The sequence below is a fragment of the Gracilinanus agilis genome, chromosome 3 (genome assembly GCF_016433145.1).
Source record: "Gracilinanus agilis isolate LMUSP501 chromosome 3, AgileGrace, whole genome shotgun sequence".
NCBI classification, from domain to species: domain Eukaryota; kingdom Metazoa; phylum Chordata; class Mammalia; order Didelphimorphia; family Didelphidae; genus Gracilinanus; species Gracilinanus agilis.
Genome location: NC_058132.1, coordinates 316,002,172 through 316,029,694, shown reverse-complemented (window position 1 = coordinate 316,029,694; position 27,523 = coordinate 316,002,172).

The following is a 27,523-nucleotide window of genomic DNA, read 5'->3' as shown; positions in this document are numbered from 1 at the left end:
CTCCAAATCAAATCAATAACTACTTATTGGCCATCTATTATTAAATTTAAATCAAGAAACATTTATCAAGTGCCTATTATACACAGCATAGGTTTGACAAGAGAAGAAATATATTTTTAAACACATCCCTTGTCATTACAGAGCTTATGGTCTAGTGTTAACACAAAGTTATGAAAAATATTTACATTAAAAAACTTCAACCATATTTGTGACAATGGGCAATTTGCCTAATCTTCGTCTTCAGTTTCCTCATCTGTTAAATGAAACAAATGAACTAAATGATCTTTCAAGTCCCTTCCAATTCTAAATCCTATGATATTGTGGCAAATTATATTATGGGAAGTTTGAAAAGGAAGGTTTTTATTTGGTAATGTTTTTACCTCTAAAGTGTTTTCTAAATCTGCATTATTAAATACAGATTGAGCCTGAGAAATTCTGCCCTGTTAAAGCCATAGGGATTGGTATCATAAGGTTTCAGAAATTCAACTGTAATTTTGAGGGAAAAAATTGGGAAAGTGTCAGGTAGGGTTGAGAAGTAGGCATAATAAACCACTTTTTAATTCTGTCTGCCAGAGACTTTGTTCAGGATCAGAGGTCAATTGGAGAGTTGTGGTTTCTGACAGTCTCTGAGATTCAGAGTTTATATTTTCTCAGGGATGAGTATGGATGGTTTCCAGGAGAAAGTGCCAACTCCAGGTATAAAAGGTCACCATCATTACTGATTTCCCTAGTGACCTTCGCAATTGGGCACATATCCTGGATGTAAAACTCATTGCCCCTTTAATGAGAAAAGGTGAATGGAACACCTGCTTCAGAAATTGGTTGGTCATAAAATAGATGTTAGTTAATACAATATGATTTTTAAGAGACTATTTGATTTAGAAGTTTCCCTTTGATATTTTTAATCTTTTCAAAAGCAAGATGCATTATTTAGAATTGATATGGACCTAAGAAACCATATAGGCAAATAATACCCTTATTTTATAGATTAGGAAACAGAGGTCCAGGGATATTAAGTGAATTACCGAAGATCACACAGATTGTAAGTGGTAGAATCAGGATTTGAACTCCAGTACACTGTATCTGTATCTATCGATTTTTCTACTAAATTATGTTGACTATCAAGTATTTCTTTTGGTCCATAATGTTACAATTTTCCTTCCTAATTCATGACTACATAAAGGAATATAGATTCCAATGACAGTGATAATAATAAACTCATTTTAGGTTATAATTTTATTAATTTCCTTTTATGCTCACTGGATTGAATGTTTTGTAGAGAATGAATGAGCAGAGCCTGAGCTAGTTAATGAATGGGTCTTTCAAGTGGACATACATTTTTACCTGCCAATATTCATTAGAATTTAAGGGAAAGGGAAATCAATTAAAAGGGTGCTAAAAATGGGAAAATACAAGAATTAAGTTTAATGGGAAGGCCACAAGTCAATTAATATTTTTTTCTGATTCTAAGGTAGGCTAAAATAATTTTTCTTATTAAAAGCAAATTACTAATCCTAGGAACACTTCTTGCTGTAACCCAAGAAATACATTTCTGCATCATTTTCACCTTACTATATGGTAGGTTATATAGCATATGAATAATAATAATAATAAAATTAACAATAGCCTATGTGATCACTAGGTATATAAATGTTAGCTGAGAGATTATTTGTAAGTACACATATGTGCATGTATATATACATGTATATTTCATGTATGTAGATAGATCTACACACTCATACACATATGTATGATTAAGAATGTAGTGGATGACCTTGGAGTCTTCAATGTCAGATAAAGCTCTAGGCACTCCACAGAACCTACTTCAGCTGCCTTTATGGCCATTGGAACAAATTGTTTTCACTCATTCATTCCACCAGGACAAATCTTTACATGCTTGGGATAAAAATTTCCCTAATACTGATAAATTTAAGACCTATTGGCTACTTTCAAACCATTTAGTCCCATCATGCCTTTTATTCCTACCACCTTTGTGACTTTGAGAGAGTCACTTGTAAACTTTCTTCGCCTGGGTCTGCCTTTTTGTTTGTTTGTTTGTTTGCTTGTTTGTTTTTTTAAATCTGTAAAATGAAGGAATTGGACAGAATGGCATCTGAGGTCACTTTTAAACCAAATGAAACTGTAAGACACAGTCTCCTCTGTAATATCAATGTAGCAGACAGAGCTAAGAATAATATCAGAGTGAAAATAAGAGTAGAGAAAAATATTGGAAATATATGTAAGTAGATAAAAATATACAAACAAGTACAAACATAGGTATAAATGTGTATATAATCTATATCATATATGTAGTGAGATTCTTCTTGGACATTTATTTTATTATAGTCCAACTTTTTAATTATTTAATAAATTATTGTCAATTCAAGAAATTCCGATGCCTTTACTTAGTGAAAGCCTTCAATTGCCTAACATAAGCAGGCAAGGGATCCATTTCAGACATGTTAATGGCCCATTATTTTCAACAAAATTAAGCAATATTTCTGATATTATGTTGCATTTAAAAAGTTCACTCTTGTTCCTTAAAATAAGCCTTTTAGATTATATGAAGCTTTAAAAAGAAAAAAGAAAATTCATTCCATTACAGATAAATTTCTATAAAAATAGAAAGCAGTTTGTTCTTTAAAGAGACTTTTCATATAAATTCACATGATGATTTGGACAAAAAAAAATTCTTGTCTTTCCCTTGTCTGGCTGCCATAAAATGTGCTAATTTAAATTAAGGATTCTTTTCCTGCTGTCAAAATGCCAGGTGTAAATGAAACTCTATGTTCCTGCACCAAAATACACAAAGGCCATTTTAATTCAAAGTAAGTGCACATGAAAGTGATATTAAAAAATAAAAACCTGTTATAGAAGTCACCCAAGTAGACTGCAGCCACTTAACAAACACTAAATAATTATGCAGATATGAGTTGGTTATGGCTATATTTATATGCTTCTGCTATTTATGTTTATATGTATTTGTGCTTCACTTGTATCTTTCTTTAGACTATAAGCTTCTCATGGACAAGGGCCAATTGCCCTTTTGCAGTTTTTATTTGTTTGTTTTGTTTTGAGGTTTTCATAGCTTGCACAGAAAACAATTGAGTGTTTTTTCATATAAAATTGTTTTCATGTAAAATTTTTGCAGGGCTGGAATAGTAAAAATTCTTTTCCCCCTCTCTCCTCCCCTCCTAATCTCTCTTCTTTTCCAAATGTTTACAAATCAAAAGAAAACAAATATTTCCATATATAAAGGAAAAGAAGATTCTATACAAATGAAATCACACATCTTCTATATGTTTAACTCAATTTTTTTCATATATACCTAGTAGTTCCTGTACACTAGTGTTGCAACCCCTCCCCATTCTACCTATATCACATAGGATATCATCATGAAAGCCAACATGTTCATGAAAATTAAGTCTTTTATGTTTTTTCTTTCTGTTCTTTTCCTGGGGGTAATAGTCTTGGTTTTTTTCCCTAGTGTTAGTTCTGTGGCTGCATATAATGTTCTTCTGGAGCTACTTATTTCACTGCTCATTATCTCATATAGTTCTTTCCAAATTTTAAAAAAAAAATTTGTTCATCATTTCTTATGGCACAGTAGTATTCCAACACAATCAAATAATGGAATTTGTTCAATCATGCCCCAATTGATGGGCATCCCCTCAGATTCCAATTTCTTGCCTTGATAGAGAGAGGTCCTATAATTATTTGATTTTTTAAAATTTTCATTTTGAATATTTTCCCCTAGTTACATGTTTCATGTTCTTTCCCTCTCCCCCAACCCCCATAATCCCCCTTAGTCAACACACAATTCCACTGGGTTTTACATGTATCATTGATCAAGGCCTAGTTCCATATTATTGATAGTTGGACTAGAGTTATCATTTAGTGTCTACATCCCCAATAATATCCCTATCAGCCAATGTGTTAAAGCAGTTGTTTTCCTTCTGTGTTTCTCCTCCCATAGTTCTTCCTCTGAATGTGATTAGTTTTCTTTCTCATAAGTCCCTCAGCCTTACTCTGGATCCTTGCATTGCTGCTAGTAGTACATGGTCAATCTTTGCAAATGTACCATGTGCAGCTGAAAAGAAGGTATATTCTTTTTGTCCCTATTTATTTTTTTCCACATATCTATTAACTCTAATTTTTCTAGGATTTCATTCGCCTCTCATCTCTTTCTTACTTATTTTTTGGTTTGATTTATCTAGATCTGATAGAGGAATATTTAGATCTCCCACTAGTATAGTTTTACTATCTATTTCCTCCTTCAGCTCTGTCAAATTCTCCTGGAGAAATTTGGATGCTATACCATTTGGTCCATAAATGTTGAGTACTGTTATTTCCTCATTATCTATACTGATTTTTATCAGGATGTAATTACCTTCCCTATCTCTTTTAATCAGATATATTTTAACTTTGGCTTCATCAGAAATCATGATTGCCACTGCTGCCTTCTTTTTCTCATTTGAAGCCCAAACGATTTTACTCCAGCCATTGACCTTAACCCTATATATGTCCTCCTGCCTCATGTGTGTCTCTTGTAGACAACATATGGTTGGATTTTTTTTCCCTGAGAACAGATTATGCTATTTGCTTCTTTTTTATGAGTGAGTTCATCCCATTCACATTCAGTGTCATAATTTTCAGCTGTGTATTCCCTAACATTTTGGTATCCTCTCCTAGTTCTACCCCTTCTTCTTATACTATTTCCTGTTAAACCAGTGGTTTGTTTTAAATCAGTCCCCCTTGTCCTCTCCCTTGCTTTACTACAATTTCCACCCTCTCCCTTCTCTTATTATTTTTAAGGCCTAATGAATTCCCTCCTCCCTCTTTTCCTCTCCCTTTAAGAGCTCCCCATCCTTGGTTTATCCCTTCTGACTTTATCCATAGGGTTAGATAGAATTTGATATCCCAATGGATCTAGCTACTCTTCCCTTTTAGGATTAATTCCACTGAGAGTAAGATTTAAGTATTTCCTATTAATGCTCTCTTCCTCTCCTTCTTATAATAGTATTTATCCCCACCCCTTCCCATGCCCTCTTTGTGTGGTATAAATTATCCTATTTTTCTCATTACTTCAAGTTACTCTTGGTGCCATCTTCTATTCCCCACACACACTCCCCCCCCATATCATCTTAGACCATTTAGTTCTCCAGCCTCTCCTTATTTCTCATTGTTCTAATATAATAGTGAGTACAATTTTTTAGAATTACATATAATATTTCTCCACATAGAAATTCAAATAATTTGATTTTATTGAAGCCCTTGAAGAAGGCAATTTAAAGATAAGAGTTTTCTTTCTTTCTCCTCTCTTTCTTATTTACCTTTTCATATTTCTCTTGGTTTTTGTGGTTGGATATCAAACTTTCCATTTGGTCCTATTCTTTTCTGTGCAAATACTTGGAAATATTTTATCTTGTTGCGTGTCCATACTTTCCCCTGGAAGTATATAGTTAATTTTGATGAGTAGGTAATCCTTGGTTGTAGACCTAATTCTCTTGCCTTTCTGAATATCATGTTCCATGTCTTACAGTCTTATAGTGTAGAGACTGCCAGATACTGTGTAATCCTGATTGGTGTTCCTTGATATCTGAATTGTCTCTTTCTGGCTTCTTGTAATATTTTCTCCTTAACTTGGAAGCTTTTGAATTTGGCTATTACATTCCTGGGGGTTGTCTTCTGAGGATTTAGTGTAGGGGGTGATCTATGGATCCTTTCAATGTCTATTTTGCCCTCTTGTTTGAGGACATTGGGGCATTTTGTTGGCTAATTTCTTGTAGTATGATATCTAGATTTCAATTTGTCTCTGATTTTTCTGGAAGATCAATAATTCTCAAATTGTCTCTTTTAGATCTGTTTTCTTGATCTATTATATTCTCATTGAGATATTTCATGTTTCCTTCTATTTTGATCAGTTCAGAGCTCTATCAATAATGCATTGTTGTCCCTGTTTTTCTATCTCCCCTACAACATTTGTCCTTTTGCCCTTTTGTTACTTTAGGCAGTCTAGTGGGTATGAGTTGATTATTTCAGAATTGTTTTGGTTTGCATTTCTCTAATCAGTAGTGATCTGGAGCACTTCTTCATGATTTCTTGATCTTTGATTTCTTTGATTTCTTCACCTGAAAATTGTCTATTAATATCATTTGGGGATGGCTCGTATTCTTATAAATTTGACAAAGTTATAAAAAAAAGTTATAAAGTTGTAATATAAATATTTATTTTAGATATGAGACCTCTCTCTGAGGGTCTGTCTGCAATTCCCCCTGCTCCCAATTTCCTCCTAATCGTGGGAATATTTATTTTATTTGTATAAAAACTTTTCAACTTATGTATTCATAATTATCCATTTTACATTTCACAATTCTCTCCATCAATTGTTAAATTTCTCTCCTATACGTAAATCTCATAAGGGATATGCCCCCTGTTTTTCAAATTTAATTTTAATATTTCCCTTTATGTTTAGATCATGTATTCATTTTGATCTGATCAGTGAATGTTGTGAGATATTGGTCTGTTTCTAGTAGGTGATGTGAAAAATGACCTCAGGAGGTAGAAATGAGAAGGGGAACAGTCCACTTTGGCAAACATGCCATACATTTGCCAGCATAAGCCTAGGCGGTGTCATTTTTTTTTAAGTATTCTTCTATTTCTTTTTCATTGTTCAATTTCTTTCCATATATTTCAGCAAAATAACTCCTAAAAGTTGCTTTAATTTTATCTTCATTGGTGTTATATTCACCCTTTTCATCTCTAATGCAAATGATTTCTCTCCAATATTTTTTATTTTTTTATTTTTTTATTTATTTTAACCAATGAATTTTCAATTTTGTTGTTTTTTTCATAAAACCTATACCAAAATTTATTATTAATTGAATGATTTTCTTACATTATACTTTATTGATTTCATATTTAATTTTTGGGATTTCTAATATAGTGGTTAATTGGGGATTTTTAATTTGTTCTTTATCTATTTTTTAAAATTACATTCCCATCTTTTATTTCTCTATTTTATTAATAGAAGCAGGTATACATACATTTTCCTCCAATTGCTCCTTTTGCTACAACCTATTGGTTTTGGTATGTTGTTTCGTTATAATCACTCTAATGAAATTGAGTATTTTTTTCTGTAATTTGTTCTTTAATCCACTAATTCTTTAAAATTAGTTTATTTAGTCTCCAATTGGTTTTTACTTATTGTTTCCACAGTCCCTTATTATTTGTAATTTTTAGTGCATTATCCTCTGAGAAAGTTGCATTTAAAATTTCTACTTTTCTACATTTAACTATAATATTTTTCTGGCTTAGCATATGGTTAATTTTTGTTACAGTGCCATCCACTTCTGAGAAAAAGGTATACTCTTTTCTGTTCACATTCAATTCTCATCAGACAACTATCATATTTAAATTACCTAAGATTCTATTCTTCTTGGCTTCTTTCTTATTTATTTTTTGGTTAGATCTATTTAGTTTCAAAAAGGGGAAAATTAAAGTCCCCCATTATTAATTTTTTAATTTTTTTTCTGTAACTCATTTAATTTTTCCTTTAAATTTTTGGACACTCTAACATTATATATATAATTTTATTTATATATGTATGTGTATATATGTAAACTGATAATACATTATCTATGGTACCTTTTAACAGAATATAGTTTCACTGTTTTTCTCTTTTCATTATATCTATTTTAGCTTTAACTTTTCCAGAGATCATGATTGCTACCCGTTTTCTTTGTATCAGTTGAAGCTGAGTATATTTTGCTTCAGCCCTTTATTTTATCTCTACATCTGTCTCCTCCACTCATTCCTCCTCTACATGAGGTACTCCTACTACCAATTCAATCCATTGCATTCAACATAATCTAACGTTTACTATCTTTGCATGTACCTTTAAAATACCCAGACAGTAATGGTATTCCTAGGGATCCTTAATAGCATTTTACTATACAAGAACCAAACATTTTTTAACCTTTTTCGTCATTTATGATTAGTGTTTATCATTACCACTGTATGTTTCTTATTGATTGAATTTTCTGCTGAGTTTTGGGTTTTGCTTAGTTTTGCTAGTTATATTATCTTGGTTGTAAGCCCAGTTCTTCTGCTTTATGAAATGCTTTGTTTCAGGTTTTACATTTTTAATATTGTGGTTGGTAAGTCTTGAATTATTCTAACTGTATCTCTACAGTATTTAAATGTTTGTTTGTTTTTTCTTGTTGCAGGAAACACATTTTTCTTTAACCTGGGAACTAAAGAACTAAGCAATAATGTTCTTGTACATTTTTATATTTGGGTCTCTTTGAGGTGGTGATTGGTAGATTCTTTCCATTTCCGTTTTACCCTCTGATTCTAGAATTTCTGGGTGGTTTTCTGTGGAGATCCATTTATCATCTCTGATAAGGATGGCTTAGTTGATAAGAAAATAACAAGACACCAAAGGAGAAGATCTTGACTGTTAACTCATAGCTACTTCTTCAAAGTGCCATTGAGTCAGAAGTTTGTTATATATGAAAATTCAAACTCCTTTTCACTCACAAGTACAGAGAGAGTTTTATAGCTCTGTAGACAATGCAATTAGTTTAGACAACACACAGAAACCTCAGAAACTTGAAGGTGAAGATAAGAACCAGGCTGGACCTTCAACTACGTTATTATCAGCAAGCTAAGTCTGAGAATACTTTTCTCAGGGGCAAATGCTCCTGCTAAACTAACGTTTTGGCCTTGGCTGCATTTCTGACCAAAGGGGAAGAATGTTAACCTCTTGACTACTGGTTTGCTAAGAGCTAAAAGATTTTCAATAAGGCCACAATGCTTTTCACCAAGAAAGGGTGTGGATCACAAAAGGGGTCAAAAGAAGAGTCTCAGATTTTTATCTCTTCTCTTATTAGCTTCTCACAGTTTTTCTTGATGATTTCTTAGAGTATGATGTCTTAGTTCTTTTTTATTTTTCATCTTAGATTTCTATGAGTGCAACTATTTTTATATTTTCTATCTTTGATGTATTTTCCAGGTCAATTGTTATTGTGATAAGAGTTTCATAGTCTCTTCTATTATTTACTATTATCATTCTTTTGATTTTGTTTTATTATTTATTCTTGTATTAAGAAATCATTAGCTTCTCCTTGCCCAAATGTAATTCTTAATAGATTATTTTCTTCTTTGAGATTCTGGGTCTTTTTTTTTTCCATTTGGTTGATCTTTCTTTCATAATCTTCTTGATTTTCTTTCATTGCTATTTAATTTTCTATTTTTTCCATTTTAAATTTTTTCAAAAGTTCTTTTTTAATATGTGGCCTTTTATTGTGTTTTTTGGTGTTTTTGAAATAGGTATTTTCACTTCATTTTCTTCTGAGTTTGAGCCAAAGTCTTTTCTGCCCCCATAGTAGCTATCAAGAATTGAATTATTTTTTCCTATGGCTACTAACTTTTTTTCTTATTTTTAAAATTTTAGCAGCCAGATCAATGGATTTAGTTATTGGCTTTTTGCTAGACTCTCAAGTTCTCCTGGTGTTGGAGCTTAATTTTCAGGATTTAAATTTTTTTTCTGTATTTTATTTACTTATTTTAATTTTTATAGTCCAAGGTCTAATGTGTTTTCCACATCCTCTTCTCCAGCACCAGTCTGTGACTGATCTCAGGTGCTCCAATGAGAACTGTGCAGGTAGTTCTGCCCCTACAACTATAAGCAGATTAGCCCTCTCCCTCTGTGGTAATAATCATAGACCTTACTATTCTGGGAGCAATCATAGCTGACAGGGGTCAGTCCTTGAGCAACCACATGTACTGGTGTCCACTTTCTTCTCATTTCTCCTCTCCTGCTGCCACCCAAGACAGATCATTTTAAATTTATTTTTAATTTAAATTTATTTTAATTGAATTATTTTAATCAGATTAAAATATTTAAAGTTAAAATATGTTTATTTAATTTTAATTTAATTAATCAATCTGCATTCTCTTCATCTACAAGTTTCCCTCACCTGTCTGCAGCAAGGCTTAATGTCCTACCCTTAGTGTCTAGCACCCATTGACCCCATAGTATCTAATTCCTCAATCCTCATCTGTGAATCAGCTAAGGTTCCTGGTCTGAAAGCTACCACAGTAACTGCTACTGCTACCACTACAGCCATAGAAGCAATTGTTCCTAGGGACCTTCCCCTGTGGATGTGGATTTCAATGAAGTCCTCCTGGTCATAGCCCATGTATATAGTTATAAAAAACTTAAAAGTCTGGTCCATGTTCTTTCTATCTTATCCAATCTATTATGTTACAAATAGGAGCTTGGATCTTCTCCACTCAATTCTAGTTCCTATTCACTCCTCCCTAGACAAGTCTCTCTTATCATCACCCTGATGAAATTTATATAGAATCTGCCTCAGAATAGCGCCCTATACTTTAGAACACACAGGTGTAATAGTTCTACCAGTTCCAACATTCCCAGTAACAGTGATCATATCTATGCTCCACCATATTGGACTAAAATAAATATAAAACAGCTTCAACAGAAGTATGTATATAATTAGATAAAATGAAGGTTTACCTGGAATTTATTAAAGGCCTTTGAAAAAAAAATACTGCTAAAAGCTGGTTCAGGGCGTATAGGTTTGAGTATTGAATTTCACATAATAACTATGTGTTGGAAACTCACTGGCTATTTCTGGACCAAAGGTTCCTTGTATGTAAAGTGAATATAAAATTGGCACTAATATAAGTGAATATAATATTGGTCATTGATATAAGCATCTCTCATAAGAAGAAATATTGTCTACAAATGAAGTTCAATGCCTTCTCTATAACTCATAGTCTTATTGAACCTGGGATACTGTTAGTTTAATAGACTTGCTCAGGGTCATGTGGAAAATAAATTTCTGAGGCTGGATTTGAAACCTTGTCAACCTGATGCTGAGGCCAACTCTTTAACCATATTACCATGCTGCAATCCATATTAAAAAGGCATAATACAGGTACTATTTGCTTCACTTATTTGTTGTGAGAAAAATATCTTTTAAACCTTCAAATTCTATTGAAATGTCAACTATTATTACTAATGACTCACTCATGAAAATCCTATCATTACTGTAACATTCACTTTCCAGTAATTAGCTCATTTTAAGCCTAAAGGCAATATAACATACCCTTAGGTCCTCATGGTTCCTTCTTCGGTTGCTTTAGGGTATTCATATTAAATGAAAAGTTAAGAGTATAATCAATCGCTAGAACCTTGCAATTTGGAAAATTCCTAACAATTAGGTAGAGCTTTGCCTCCCTGTCCTGATTTTAATTTATATTTGTCTATACCTTATCCCTGACCACTTTTTGGTTAAGGCAAAATTTCTGTTATGGGAAATATTTTGGATAAAGTAGGAACAGATTATGCTACCTCATCTGTCAATAAATGAATGTGTTTTACAGAATGTTCAGAGAAGATTAGAACCTCTGGTGTGAGGACATGCCAAGTTCTTTTCAAGGCGAGTTTTATTTCTTTGATATCCACCTGCCACACAGCTCTCATCTGTTCCTCTAAGAAGATTTAGAATGAGCAGCAGACATACTCCGGTAAATAATGTTGGCAGGGGTCTAAACTAGATTGAGGGTAACTGACAGGACTCAAACCCATCAGTGATTTGGCGGGGAGGTGGTCGGGGTATTTAGTCCAGCCATGTGAAGACTTCATTCAGCAGCAAGGGTGGATAGAAACAACTTGTCCAATGGCCACAAAGGTTTCTGAAACAGATGTTAGAACTTGATTAAACATTGAAGAAGCCAAGACCATCTACTGTATCCCTAGACTTCAACAATCTTCTTGACCTTTGTCTTGCTACTGGAATTTAATGACTCTGCAAAAAAAGAAGTGAGGCCACTGATTCTGGGTAACTTTGTTTCACTTATATTCAATTCAGGTGTAAGTCAAAAGACATTATCAATGAAGTCATTTTGGTACTCTGAGTATGAAGGGCAATAATCAATAGATGAACATAGAGCAGGGATGTTGAGAATGCTTCTTAAAGTTTAACTCACTTCTTGGGGAGATGGGAACAACTGAGGGCATAAGTCTAAATCTTCTGCTCCAAGAGGCATATAGAAGTGATCCTCTACTTATAATGCCCTTCTTTGCCACAATATTTCTCTTTTCTCTTTCTCCTTTCTCTGTTGGCTGAAAAATCTTTGCCATTTCCTTCTGATTTTTGAATCCCATAAAAATCTCATCTTAGTTCTAAACTTATTTTTCCTTATACAAGCCCCTTGGGGCATAAATAAATCCCCTATCCATAGGAAAAAAGACTTCTTATTACATCTAATTGATATGCCTTGAATAATGTAAATATATGACCAGGTCTTATTAACAGAATTTTTGATTTAAATGATTGATTGATTGATTGATTTAATCAAAGGTGTTCCTAATTCACAAAAGCAGTTATTTTTAAGGGAGTAATTAAGAGATCCTACACTTAATGTTACTTTTAGCTATATTCATTGACATCAATTAGAGGCAGCTAGATGGTACAGTGGATGGAATGCTGGGCCTGGAATCAGGATCACCTGTGTTCAAATGTAATTTCCGACATTTAATTAACTGTGACCTGAAGCAAGTCACTTGACCCTGTTTGTCTCAATTTCCTCATGAAAATGAACCAGAGAAAGAAATGACAAACAATTGTAGTGTCTTTGGCAAGAGAACCCCCAAAAAGAGTCATAAAGAATTAAATACTACTGAAACAACAGAACAATGAAATAAGTTTTTAAATGAGATACAGGGGAGCCCTTGTAATTGGAAGCATCAATTGTGAGTGCTAATGATGTAGAATTTGTGTGTCCCAAGTCACTGAAATGATTTGGATGGGGTAAGAGAGAAATGAAATGTGGAGTCACAAAGAGTCAGATATAACTACAATGACTAAACATATAGAAATTTAGAACTGAAAAGACTTTAAGAACATCCAGGCAAGGTCTTCATTTTTCAAATGAGAAAGCTGATGCCCCGAGCTAGTTAGTAGAACTGAGAGGAGAAACTCTGCTACCTCCTAGGAGAGGGTTCTTTCCACCTAACCTAAAATTTCTATTTCTTTGTGCACATGTCCTGACTTTTGCAAAATTGTTCCTTCAGTGACCTTTCTCTCTGGAGAATTTCCCATCTCTACAATTTATATTCCATTTCTTTCCTTTTGGCCTTCACCCCCCATGCCATTGCCCTAGGTCTTTTTTTTAATGTATGTTCCTACTAAATCTTCTGAAAGCATTAACTGCAAAGCAAGATGTTAGCTTATAATTAAGATGTTCATTTTAAAGCTTAAAGTGTCACCAGGTGGATTTCTATTTTATGATATAACTCTGGGGAAAAAGTCTTCCTGACATGAAGAAATTTCACCATTAAGGTAGTGTGACAGGTGGTTTTGTTGATATTTTTGTACAGAAGGACCTGCTAACATCCCTTCCGGAATCATACATCATAATAGCCTGTTGGAGAAAAGTGCCAAAGCCTGCCAATTTTGATTTATCTCGTGGATTGATTGATTACTGGCTCTGCACTTTGGTGTCAAAAGAGATTAAGGAAGTCAATGAAGTATTTGTTTTTCCAAATTGAGAGAAATCAATGCCTTGCTTATATAAACTTGTCCTGTGATGCAGAATGACATTCATCCAGAGAGGGAATTGCAAACCACACTAATACAGTAAAGTACAATTATGATATAGGATTGGCACTCTCCTAAAAAGTATCTTAGTAGCACAGTGGAAAGAACAATGGAAGTGGAAATGGAAAATCTGGGTTCAAATGCAACCTTGGACACTTATTAACTATAAGATACTAGGCAAGCCACTTATCTTCAGTCTTCTACAGTTTCCTCAGCAGTGAACAGGGATAATAATAACAAATACCTTCCAGGATTGTTTTGAGTATCAAATGAAATAATATTTGTAAGGTGCTTAGCATATTGCCTGGCATGTAATAAGCACTTAATAAAAGATTCTTTCCTTCCTTTCTTCCTTCTTTCCTTTCTTTCTTCCTTCCTTCTTTCCTTTCTTTCTTCCTTCCTTCTTTCCTTCCTTTCTTCCTTCCTTCCACCAACATAGCACAGTTGCCTCCTCCTTATTTTCAGCAGATATTCTACTACCAACTCCACAAATAAGGTTCCTAATTGGACATTTTCACCCAAATCGCCAGGTTGGGAGGAAAATCCTTACTGTCTTTCTTGATGTGTTTTATCCTCTTCCTTAAACCCTCCAGAAAATAAGGACAATCCTATTTTCCATATCCCTCAAAAATCAATTCATCACCTCCTAGTGTCAGCATATACTTAGCAGATTTTAGTCATTTTGATATCTATGTACCAAAGTATTCTGTTTCACACTAATTGCCTCCAGGTAAATGGCCTTTAGCTAATTGGTTTTAGGTGAATTGATCTGAATTCCCCAATAGATGGCCTTGGTGGTCACTTATACTCTTATTGAGTTACTGGTAATGAAGGCTCCACTTAAACAAATGCTTCTTTGATATTTCCCATTCCTACACCCTTACTTCACTTAAACAATCATGAAGATTTCATTTTTTTAAAGAAGTCAAATCCATTTTAATGACATCAGTATCTTAATCCTGAAAACTGGGAGCTGCCAATGTCAAATCAAATCAAATCTTTTTTTAATTCTAGAAAATCTCTTCACAAAGTAATGGTAAACATGTGCATTCAAATGAATAAACTAATGATCCTCAAGAATGCTAAGCAAAGCACAGAATTAATTGGATTTTATTCCATTCCATGATAAATCCCTTGAGTTCTTCAGGCAGTGACCAAAGATACATTTGCTTTTATCATGCAGGGTAATTGGATTACTAGCAAGTTTGAGTCTTTAATCTTTGTTGATAAAGTGAGGTAAATATCCAATAAATATAGTAGGTGGTCTGGAAATGGCAAAAAATGCAAAGGGAATTTCTGGTGTTAGTTGGCATATCAGGAATATGAAATTAGCTGACTGTATTTTTGCATGATTGGAGGAACTTTCCTGTAAAAGGTTATATTCTGTTTGTCAGTTTGCAGGTGTGATGAAGACAACTGGCAGGAATTAAGATGAGCTTTTTAATTTTTGTTTCCTTCAGAATGGATACTTCCCCCACCTCTGCATTCAACTAGATGGGGAATTAATAAGGTCAATATTTATTTGAGTTTTCAATAATGAAAGAAACAAATGTTTCTTGTGTTTCTACAATGTTTTTTCTCCAAAATAATATTTTTATTAACTGTTTTACACACATTTGTTTCAGAAGATGCATTTTGCTTCTGGCTACACCAAAATCCATTCCTTCCTTCCTTGCTCAGTTCAGGAATCCCTTTGTTCATGAGGCCTTTTTACATCTTCTTCTCTCCGAAGAGCTGACGATCTAGCCAGAGGAGATAATGTATTGGTATATCCAAAATCAATATTATACACACACAGGGAAAGAATGGAGAGCCAAAAATGGCTTCAATTGGAACTGAGTCTTCAAATGACTAGAGAAGCGTGGTATAGGGGTGAGGAAAGAGTGGTTTCACACATGTAAGATAGTAAAATGACAAGGAGTAGGGAAGGAGTTTTATTTATAGGTAAAGAGCAGAAAGGATGGGTTCACTGGACTTCAGCAGAGTATGAATAAGTCTACTAAACTAGACTAGGGTCAGTGTGTAATTACAGAGGAATTTATAATTTATTCTAGAAGCAATAAGGAAACAGCAAAATCTATTACATAGGGAGTAACATGGATAGATTTGCATTGTAAGAAAATGAGTTTGGCAGCTCCATGAAGGATGAATAGAAGATGGGAGAAAGTTGAGGCAAGAAGATGATTTATGAGACTAATTCAATGGTCCAGGCAAGAGGAGACAAGGGACTGAATTAAGATGGTGATTATATGAGTGAAGAAAATGGAACAAACTATTGAGATCCTATGGAGTTAGAAATGTTGAGATTTTCCAATTGTTTGGATATAAAAAGTGAGTCAAAGATCAAGAATTATTCATGAACCTGAGTAACAACAGAAATAAAGAACTTAATAAGATGTGATTGAAGAGGGGACAATAATGGGTTTGAGATATATATATGATACACTAAGCTAAAATTTCAAGAAAGGTGAAATTCTGAGCATATGGTCATTGGGTTCATAATTGATAGGTTTCTTTGTTTCTTATTCAGTATAACTCCCTTTTTGAAGATGAGTAAGCTAAAACTCAGACAAGTTAAATGACTTACCCCAGATCATCCAGATAAGAAATGACAAAGCTGGGAATCAAATCCTGTCTGTTGCTCTGATTCCAAATTTATTTGTTTTCACTGTACTCAGAAAAAAAAATAAGCCGACTCTTTTTTTTTAATATAATTTCAGTTTCCACTTAAAAAGTAACAGAATTCACTGAAACTGATTGTGAGTTAATTAGAGGATCCTAGTACTCAAAGGTGCAGAGGGAGGGACTTGCTTTATCTCTTAGACAGCTAATGCCTGTTCCATAGAAATAGCTTCCACTAGAAGCACCACAGAAGAAAAACTCTGATGCAGAGTTGTTTGAACTCGCATTTCTCTAATCAATATTGACTTGTATTATAATTTCCCTGTGACTATAGATAGTTTGTATTTCTTCATCTGAAAACTGCCTGTGTTCATTTGTTAATTGGGTAATAACATATGTTCTTACAAATGTGACTCAGTTCTCTATATATTTGAGAAATGAAGCCTTTATCAGAGATATGTGAGGTAAAAAATTATTTCCCAGTTTTCTGTTTTCCTTCTAATTTTGGTTGCATTTTTTGTGCAAAAGCTTTTAATTTCACCAAAATTATCCATTTTATGACTCATAATGCTCTCTATTTCTTGTTTGGACACAAATTCCTCTTTTATTCATAGATCTGATAAGTAAACTATTCCATTTTCCCCTAATTTGCTTATGGTATCATATCACCTTTAAAGTTTAAATCATTTACCCATTTTGACCTTATCAAAGAATATGATGTGAGATGCTGATCCATACCTAGTTTCTTCCATACTGTTTTCCAGTTTTCTAATAGTGACTTCTTCACCAAATGTTTGAATCTTTTCTTTTTCAAAATCTAAGTTACTATGGTCATTTTCTAAAGTTTATTGTCTACCTAATCTATATCATTGATCTGCAACTATGTTTTGTAGACACTGCTGAATTTTTTTGCTGATTACCACTTTATAGTACAGTTTGAGATATTGCACTGCTAGACCATCTTCCTTCATATATTTTTCCAATTAATTCTTTTGATATTCTTAACCTCTGTCTTAAAGATGAATTTTGTTATTTTTTTGTTGTATGAAATACATTTTTGATAGTTCCATTGGCATAGCACTGAATAAATTAGATAAAAATATCATTTTTAACATATTGGCTCAGCCTACTCATGAGCATTTGATGTTTTCTTTGCACTTTTTTAGATCTGACTTTATTTGTGTGATAAATGTTTTGTAATTGTGTTCATATACTTCCTGTGTTCTAAGTTTTTTGTTGTAACAGAAGTTTTTTTAACCTCTGGTGTGTTATGTTTTTGAAATTTCTTGTTGTTCTAAAACCCAGGATGAAGGCCTGTGCCTGGTCAGCAAACTTTTGTTATTATTGTAGTAATAAATCAGAGAGAGGGCTATCCTAGACATAACCCACTGAAGCCCCTTAAGATTTTGCTCTAATGCACATATAATGATTCTTTTATGTATAATGGATATATTGATTGGAGGTAGTATTTCCACTGTAATTATAAGTCTGGGACAATGTTCAGGTGAATTCTTTGACAAAACAGCCCAGATTGATTAGATAGTGGAGGTTAACTAACATTATAGGGCAGCTATGTGACTCAGTGGGTAGATCATTAGGACTGCAGTCAGGAAAGCATGAGTTCAAATCTAGACTCAGATACTAAAAAGCTGTGGCACCCTTTACAAGACACTTAACCTTGTTTGCTTCAGTTTCTTAATCTGTAAAAAATTGGGCTGAAGAAGGAAATGTCAAACTACTCTAGTATCTTTGCCAAGAATACCTGAAATGAGATCACAGACTCAGACATGATTGAAATGACTGAATAACAATAACTAACATTAGATGTACAAGAAGACACACAGTGCTTGAGGAAGATAAAGACATGACATGATAACCATGGTAGTCATATAATACAGTAGTTAAGATAAACTGACCTAATATTTTGGAAGGGGGAGACGACTAAAAGTATGATAAAGTTCCAAAGACTGGAAATTTTAAGGTTGAAATTTTTCCTTCTTTACATTTTATGCTTTCTGTGAGTATCACATTTGATAATCAGATTTTATTTTCAGGTGCAGTCATTTCATCAAGAATGCCTGGATTACTCCATTTCAACAAATGTGGTTTTTTTCCCTTGGAGTATTTATCCTTAATTTTTCTGTTTAGTTGATTCTTGGCTATAATCCTAGATCTTTTGCATTGCACAATATCATTGGCAATGTTTTTTGGCCCTTTAATGTAGAAGCTGTTTGTTCCTATCCAATCCTGACTGTGGTTCCATATTTGATTTTTTCCCCACTAATAGCTTTCAGCCTTTTTTTTTTTCTCTTGGCCTGAGAGTTTGGAATTTGGCTGTTATAGTCCTGAGATGTTTTATTTGGGGAATCTCTGTCAGGAGGTGATTGGTAGATTCTTTCAGTTTCTATTTTCTCCTCTTTGAGAACTTCTGGGCAATTCTTCCTGATAATGTCTTGCAATATAGTGTCCCAGTTCTTTTTTTTGATCATGACTTACTGGCAATCTAATGATCATTAGGATATCTCTCCTGGATCTATTTTCCAGGTAATTTGTTTTTCTAGTGAGGTATTTCAGATTTTCTTTTATTTTTTCATGTTTTTGAGGGTTTTTTTTAAATTATCATTTCCACCTTCATTTATTAGCTTCCATTTTTCCAATTCAGCTTTTAGGAAGCCATTTTCTTCTTTGAGGCTTTATGTTTTCTCTTATTTAGAGAGTTAAATTCCTGCTTGAGGTTTTGTAATTCCTTTGTTAGCGATCTGTTGTTTTTTTTGGTTTTTGTTTTTTTCACTGAGTTTTTCACTCTGAGCTGTTTAATTTTTCCTACCATTTTCTAATTTTTCTTCTAAATTTTTATTATTTGTTTTTTGATCCCCTTTAAAGCTTAAATTCTTTTACATTTGCCTTTGAGGGTTCATGAATTTCTCTTTTACCTCAGCTGTCATCTTCTGAACCTGAATTTTGGCCTTCTCTTGCAGCAGTAGCCTTCCAGAGTCACTCTGCTTTTTGTTTCTTGTTTTTTGTTTTTTGCTTTTATCTTTTTGGTGTCTGACTCACTTTGGGGGGTCTTTTTTGTTATTTTTCCTATATTTTGAGGCTCAGTTCCACTACTGAGATGGAGGGAATATTGGTCCTGGATTCCATTGAGTTCCATATTCACTGGATTTAGCTGGATTCCACTTGTCAGATGTCAGCTGTTATTCCTTCTGCTAAAGGTTCTCCCAGCTCTGCTTACACTTGTCTGATCCTCTAGCTTCTCAACATGTGTTCACACCAGTTCACTCTTCATTTTCTGATTCCACTGCTCTCATCATTTACCCAGCATTTGTACCATGCTGCTCTTCACACTGCTGATTCCATTGCTCTTACCTCTTATCCCAGTAAGATGGTTCCTTTCTGCTACCCTATAATAGTTTCTTTAGCTGAAACCATACTTCACTCTGTCTTCTTTTGGTTCTTTCACTCCAAAATTTGTTTTCAGGCATTTTTTTCCTTTGTGGTCTTTTAGATATGGGTTTGGATGAGCAAGGTCTTATGTAGCCAGTATATTCCAAAACAAAAAAAAAAATTGTGCATCATAGCAAACCCCATTATTAATAAATATTTCCTGAAATTGGCCTGGACAAATCTAAAGTTTGACTTTGGAATTCTGTGTCCTACTCTGTTTCCCTTGTCCTTGACAGGGTATTAAGAAGGAACATCAAAGGGGCTGGTTTTGCACATTCTTTTTAGAGAAAATGTTTCCAAAATAGACACTCATTAAAGTTCAGTATCCACATACTCACTTTAATTAGTTCTAATTAGTCCCTCCACGTACACAAATATTAAAGCAAGGATAATGGATATTTGAATCTGAGGAAAGAGAGTTTCCAAGGACTCAGCAGTCTGTATTTTCACGGTAGAGATTTTTAATGATCTTTCATAGGTATGTTTGTTTAGGGTAGTTTATATGGAACTAGAAGCATGAGTTCATAGAGAAAGACATATCCGTTTTGTCTCATTGTTTATTTCTCTTTCTCTTAATAATAATCACTGCTATATTTAATTTGCCAGAAGTAGTGTTTGAGGAGCTTGTCCAATGCCATTTGATAACACCAAATGCTGCAGTCAGCATATCAATGTAATGTGTCCTGCTAGAGAGAACAGAGAGGGAAAAAAATGTCACTATCTATTTAAACACCTGCACATTTAGATAGAACCTGGACATTATTACTATATTGTAAGGATTCCATCTCCAACATGAGTCAAACATGATCTTCTCCCCACCAGCCTTTATTCTGACCTGGAATAAATCTTAAACCTTGCACTAAAGCTGAGATAGCAGTGGCTTTGTTAATCAAATGGAGAGATTGTAGAACTTTTAATATCACAAAGCAATGCATCCTTTTTTGAGAGACTACTGGGGTGTGAAAAGGTCTCTCATTCATTCCTTCCCTGATGGACTTGGCTTAGTGTGACCTCCAGAATCACCTCTGTGGACCATGAACTCTGAGTTAATCAGGACATTGTTTTTCAATTTTGGCCAAATCCTGATTTTTAATAAGGAATATGCCTTTTTTTCATGTGGGACATTGAAATATTTCTTTAGCTCATATTGAGTAAAGAGCAAGCCAGGAATTTTTTCTTCTTTAGAATTATGCAAACCTAAACTTTTTCTAGGCTTTATTAAGATTTAAAATTTAATTCCTTGGAAATAGCACAATTAAAAAAATAATTTGCCTTTAACAACCTTTTTCTCTTTTCTGGACTTTTAATTTCCTCAATCAATACCCCTTTATCCTTTTGCTCCTTCATTGCATAATCTGTTCTCAGGAAAAGAACTAATATTTGTTTATAGTGACTTCTAAATATAGAAACCTCATGGCTTAAAGTATCATAATTCTCATAGATATTATAATTTTAGCATTTGGCAATATTTTAAGTTGAAGAAATCAATATCTAACATGGAATTTCAGATATCAGTGAATGTAGTAGAAATGTACTGCATGCAACACCTTTATAATACCACCCAAGAATGATACTGAATGGGATGTTTGTTGTCTTCTCTGTCTACATATAAAGTCAAATCTAAATCAAAATATTTAGCATTCTTTTCATTATTGTTGGTAGTGAAAAGAATAATGACTATGAAGTCAGAGGACTTGGGTTCAAATCCTACTTCTGTTGCTTACTACTGTCATGAGAAGTTTTATAATAATAGACAAAAAATGTCAGAGCTTTGTGATTTATTAGCAAGGCATGCAACTACAGAACAAATAATGTCCAGGGCTCCTTCAGTACACCCCAAAACCCTGAAGAGAGAATTAAAAGAATTTTATAGTAAAGTGCAGTTAATATTTTTAGCAGTTACTATTTTTAAATTTAGGGACTTTCCAGGGTTTGAGTATTCTGATTAGTTTCATCCACCTGTATCCTGGAAAACATCTATTTGTGTAATAACAAATAACTTCCAAAAATTGCATTATTTATGAAAACTAAACAATTCAGGAAAAGAGAATTGGCTTTAGCAGTTACACAAAATGGTGAAGATAATAAAAAAATGAAGTCAGTTTAGTTCTCTCAATTTCCCCATGGGATGACAAAACTATCATAGAATAGTAAAGCTAATGCTATGAGATTTTTAGCATAATCAAAATCAGAAGAGCACATTAACATGACATGACCTTCTCTAAGACTAGCCTGGAAAAGGCTTTAATGAAGCAACTAACAGAACATATAAAAATAGAATTATAGGTTAGATCAGTGATTCCCAAAGTGTGCACCACCACCCCCTGGTGGATGCTGCAGCAATCCAGGAGAGTGATGATGGCCACAGGTGCATTTATCTTTCTTATTAGTCGCTATTAAAATTTTTAAAAAAATTATTTCCAGAGGGATAAGTAATATTTTTTCTGGAAAGGGGGCGGTAGACCAAAAAAGTTTGGGAACCACTGGGTTAGATGATACTAAGGGCCCATTCATCAAGAGTTGCTAACAGAACATTTCCCTATATGGAATTGACCCAAGAAGAGTTATTCTACCATGGGTCACCTGGGGTGTGTAGTTGCTTTTCTACTATAACGTGCTGAATTTTCTGAAGGTTCTCACAATTTCCCAACATTAATTTTAGCACAGGCCCCTCCTTATGAAGCCATAATAAGTATATGCTATAATAATATAATTAATATAATATAATATAATATAATAATAAAATAATAATAAGACCATATAATTTTGTAAGACCATTTATGCTAAAGAACCTACCTCAATTTGGAGAGAGGAAGTGGATTCATTTGTGTCATGGATGATTTTTATCAATTCTAAGTGAGAGATACCTACCAGCCTATTCCAATGCAGCCATCCCAATATAGGAAATTAAGGTCCAGAGAAACTGAATCCCCTTTCCATGTTGTTTAAGGGGTTGTAGCCATATTCCCACTACTCGTTAGAGTTTGGTTTTTTTTATGTTTAAGTCACTATACTCCCAGATTTCATGAAAGTTCCTTTTCTACTAATCGTATAGAGTGATTAAAATAATATAAATAATGATAAAGCCCAAGAGGTTATTCAACATGTCCCAACCAATTTAGAGGAATGGAGGATTAAGCCTTACCATCATGAAGAACTGTGCAGGAGTTACGAGTCGCTCAGATGGAGTAGATGGCTATTTTGCAGATTATTAAATGGGCCCAATCACTCTAACAGAGTCTTCGCACAGTGATGTCCAATGGATCAAAAAAATATTATTAAAATTATCAGCTGGAATGCCATTGAAAGTTGTATTGTTGAGAAAAAACATAATAGCTAGTGGTCTTGTTATCAGAGGTGGTATTGTACATCAGTGCATTAGTAGATGGAAAAGAGTCTCTTTTAGTGACACTGGGGAACTGAACAATTCTAATGAACAATTCACTATTCCTCTGCTTAACACATATCAGGAATATAAGCAAGGAGTTCAATCCAGATAGTGTAATATTCCATCTCTAATAGACTATGATAGAATCATTAAACTTTATAAGAAATCTACTAATTTCTAATTTAGCAAAGGTAATACTTTGAAAGCTTTTTGCTTCTTTGCTTTGTTTTGTTTTCTCCCCCGAGTGTATCATATAGCTTCTGGTCAACTTAAAAGAAGAAAAGGGACTCATTATTGAAGGAGTTGACCATTCTCTCCAATGACCTGAAATCCACTCCCAGTAACATTAGTTGGTTGTAGAATACTCTCAATTTCCACATTGGGTAGGATTATTAACAAGTAAAGTTTCCTTGATGTATATGATGGTAAACCCAACACCAATGAATCCCAATAGCTTTCAAGTAATATAAAAAATGTCACTGTCCCATCATGAAAGATATTGACTGCATTAAGTCTTTTCAAATCTTATATATAAAGTCTCTTTCCCTGATCATGTTTGTGGTAGGAGTTGTCAGTAGCACTTGGAATAGGCCTTCCTAAGCAGATTAAGTTCCATTGGTCCACTGGGAATTCTTAGTGTAGACTTTATATTCCAGGTAAAAGTCTTAAGGTCCAGTCTATCCTAACATTTTCATATCATGAAGTCCTCACAGTGTGGTTTTTAGTTTCTATATAGAAAAAGCAATAGAGGTACTTATTGTTAATAGAGATGAATGTATTGGTGGGGAATCTTGGATTGGGGGTTGAGATGCCCAAAAAAGCATTTCAAAAATAGATATATTTAATTACTCCCTTGGTCTGCTGGGCAGATGGAACAAGACCAAAGAGAGAACATCAAGGCATTTTAGATAGGATTCAACACTCAACTTATCAATGATGATATTAAAGTTTTTCATTCATAAATGACTTTTAGTGTGGTAAGGTATGTGGAATTCTGGGACCACGTCTAGGCAAGAAATAATACCAGAACAATTGTGGACTGGTGGGCTAAAGTATTGAGCAATCTCTTCCAGGAGAACCATTTACAACAAATTCAGTGATAGCCTTGAGAAACAGGAAGGGGCTTTTCCCATCTGTTGAACTATTCAGCAATCACAAAACAGACTTTAAAGTGTACTAATTTGGACATACAAATGAAATCAATCTGCAAATATTCAAAAAGTGCATAAGTTAAGCCATGTCCAAATGTAGACAATAGCCCAGAAGACATGATGATTAAATGTACATTAAATGGGAAAGGAGGCACACCTGTAGGTATCTATGGGACATGGTATGCTTGGGACAAAACAAACCCTCCTAAATGAATCCACAATCCCTTGTCTTCCAAAACAAACTCTTGTGTGAACATATAGACATACTCGGTTATAGAAACTCTGAGGGAGTCAGTTTGCCTTTCACCTTGACCCAGACTCCAGCCACCTGTTTAGCCTGAAAATGTTTAAATTTTGTGGATTCAGAGTCACTATAGGCAAAAGAAAGATCATCTTCATCAGAAAGGGAGAGAGGAAAAACTTGTGCAGGTGTCTCTTGGGTGGGAGGGGGGAATTTTGTATGGCACTGTAATGATTGCTCCCTCATGAAACACAATTATTTCTTTTAGTGTGGACAGAACAATGGATGACAGGTTGGGCATCAAGAAGCAGGTTATTAATTATTAATGCAGGTTAAAGACAAAATCATCCTGACCATGTAATAGACACCAAATGCGTACCAGGAGGGAGTACAGATTGTAGAGCTTTTTCCATTGTCAAGGTGTCATGTCTAGGTAAGGACCACAAGCTCAGTAGCTTGTTAGAGGATTAGAGGGCAGAGAATCTGCCAAAACCATGTCATGGTCAAAGACCACAGCAATGCCAGTATAATGAAGAAAATCTTTCATAAAAGAAGACTCATCAGTATTCAAAGCATAATCAGGATTTCTCAAAGGAGTGTCGGAGAGATCATCACGGGGTTTTTCATCCACATCCAGTCAAGAGTCACAGTCATCTAGTGGCTCCTCTGAGAATGTCACATTAAAGAGCAATATGGTATGAGTGAGGCTTGCACATTACTTGTGACATTCTCTTTTCCCAGCAAAGTCACTCCATACTTGACATGTGTCTCTTCAGAAAAGCCCTAAAATTGATGGTGATGTAGGAGGACCTTTAATCTTGTGGGGATATTGCATCATCCAGGAGACCTGTAGGACCAACAAAAAGGGAGTAGAAGCCAGAGTCCAAAGACAGGGCAACACATCAGTGGCCATAGCATCAAGTTGAAGAGAACAATAATCCACTGAATGTGTGGGTCAGGACATTGGAAGCAAATCCCCTTTGTACATATACAAAGAAAGTGAAAAATTTCTGTAACTTGAGAGACTCAGCACAAGGTTGACAACAAGGCCTTTAAAACTCATACATCTGAGGATGAAGTGACCCATAGAAAATCAGGAATGTTAGATAGAATCCCTGGAATATCATTAGAGATCTCTTGGGCATTCTGAAGCAACTCAATGAACAAAGAGAGAAAGTCTTTAGGGAGTTGCATGACAGAGATATTTTGGTGGAATAGGAAATGGCAGCCTTAAATCTATAGAGGAGATGGGGGATTTGGGTAGGAGGAGAAAGGAGTATTTAGCAGGAAGGGGATCAATGGATACAATTTGATGATACAATTTTGGAACACTCTGAGGTTTTGCCCTGAGATTCCTACAATACTCACAGTACCAATATAGGTAGGGTTACAGTCTGTTTTGTTCACTAAAACTGAATTAGGAGCTTAACTGTCTAGTATGTAATCAGAGATTTTATTACCAACTTTAAGAAGTTCACCAGTGCATTGGCAAAGAAAATTAGGATCTGGGAAAATAAAAAAGTGTGCTCTCTAAAATCCATAATCTGCATAGCTTCCTCATACCTTCATATAGCATAATTTTCTTTGGTATTTCTAGACCCAGTATTATTTTTACTCCTAAGTTCCCATTTTTTCTTGTGTCACTAAAAATCATTTATAGGACTCAAGAACTCCTGATACTATCTAATCAGGGGTTAAGGTGACACATTGATCCTTCAACTGAGATTTTTCATTCTCCTTATCTTTTCTTTCATAAACATACCGAGCAATTGTCGTAATTTTGCCTATGTTTTTCATGCCATGTGGGGCAATTCTCATCCAAGTATTTTTGTATTTCTAACTGGTATTAATCCACAACGTTTGAAGTTATAATTCTTTCATCTCACCAGTTGAATGAATTATCCTACCCACACATAAATATACCATTTAGCACTTTTATAAAATCTATGATAAAAATGATTGAGTTTAATTTACTTCTTGACTAATCTCTTGGAATTTACTTCAAATGTCAGAGGGGACAACCAAATCCTCCATGACACTAAATAAGACTTTCTATTCTGAAGTAACCTATTGTTATTGGTAGTATTGGTGAGGTTCATCTGTGATGCCTATAAGGACCAATTTGGGAGATCTCTGAGGCCCTCCTCCTCTTCCATCCCACCCCCATGAAACTTGCTGATTAGCAGCTTAGATAATGGCAATTCTTTACTAGAGAAGAATAGGTTTCTATCCAATCAATCATATCTCCCCTAGTGGGCTTATGATAACTAAAGAAGGCCTAAAATTGAGTTATACTTTCTCATTGGCCTACATCAAATTTGAGACTGTCTTTTTTCCTGATAGAAAGATCAGAGGAACTAAAAGACTGATGATTCCTAATCACAACTGGCTCAGCTTAATTGTATACTAGTCTTTCCTGAAGAGGGAAAACATCAATCATGGGCCCCTCTTACTAAAAAGAAATTAAATCTCCACTTAATTCAGGAAAAGAATAAAGTGGGGGTGCAGAAGGCAGGCAATGAGAAGCAGCGAAAGAAGGAGTAGCCAAAACAGGCTCAAGACAACAATCCTATAATAGGCATGTCTCCCAGAAAAGGCAGCTCAGCAGAAGCAGTACCCCATCTGGTTTGGATGTTTGTTTCCTATGGATGCCCATAGATCTTTTCATTTACAATACTCAAAGGTACCTAATTGAGGCCAAAACAAATTTTCAGATAAATCTCTTGCAGTATTAGATCAAATTTCACATACCCTAATGGCATACTCTACCAGGAAATTTCCCTGGTCCCATGCTGTAAGAAATTTTTCCAGGGTTATTTCCTTCAGTGTACTATTACTGGATCCCATTATTCCTTTAAAGTCTCCTAACAGAGAAGAAGCTTACCTTAGTTCAAGAATTGAAATTGTGCGGGGAGTCTGATCTCTGAGGTGCCCCTCTGAGGAGAAATCTATTTGTGAGAAAATCAACTAAAGCATTCTAAGTTCTTCAGAGAGTCCATCCCCGGAACATAGAGTCCCATCTTGATTTTCTGCTGGCTCA